The sequence below is a fragment of the Myotis brandtii genome, unplaced genomic scaffold (genome assembly GCF_000412655.1).
Source record: "Myotis brandtii unplaced genomic scaffold, ASM41265v1 scaffold31527, whole genome shotgun sequence".
Lineage (NCBI taxonomy): Eukaryota > Metazoa > Chordata > Mammalia > Chiroptera > Vespertilionidae > Myotis > Myotis brandtii.
The window spans coordinates 1-746 of record NW_005362081.1 but is presented as its reverse complement, the minus strand read 5'-3'; the positions used below and the strand labels follow the sequence as shown (position 1 = coordinate 746).

Here is a 746-nt window from a genome sequence, read left to right as displayed (position 1 = left end):
ACAGCCAAATTGTTACAAGTTCAGGAGATACAAATTGTGCCCTATGGGACACTGAAACTGCCCAGCAGACCACCACATTCACTGGGCATTCTGGAGATGTGATGAGTCTTTCTTTGAGTCCTGACATGAGGACTTTTGTTTCTGGTGCTTGTGATGCCTCTTCCAACTTATGGGATATTCGAGATGGAATGTGTAGACAGTCTTTCTCTGGACATGTGTCAGATATTAATGCTGTCAGTTTTTTTCCAAATGGCTATGCCTTTGCCACTGGCTCCGATGATGCCACTTGCCGTCTCTTTGACCTTCATGCAGACCAAGAGTTATTATTGTATTCTCATGATAATATTATCTGTGGGATCACCTCTGTAGCCTTCTCAAAAAGTGGGCGTCTCCTGTTAGCTAGTTATGACGACTTCAATTGTAACGTGTGGGACACACTAAAAGGAGATCGTGCAGGTGTTCTTGCTGGTCATGACAACCGGGTCAGCTGTCTGGGTGTAACTTGTGTGTTTCCCCCCACGTCCTCCGTGGTTTAGGGTTCGGGTCTGGAAGAGGAGCCGCACATAAATGAAAGAGAAAAGACATGAGATAATTTGGAAATATTGGGGGACCAGGCGGGCAAGTCTAACTCAAGGAGAGGGACTTCCACTGGAGCTCAGGCCTCACCAAGCTTTTATTGGTATGGGATAGCCCTTAGGTAGGGAGGTTTCAGTGACACACAGACTATCTTATCAATAAGGATTTAC

General features: G+C 45.8%; 1 pseudogene; it reads left to right on the top strand.

The window, feature by feature from the left end:
• The first annotated feature begins 8 nt into the window (after positions 1 to 8).
• On the top strand, positions 9 to 497 carry LOC102252910 (annotated as a pseudogene).
• Positions 498 to 746: the final 249 nt, after the last annotated feature.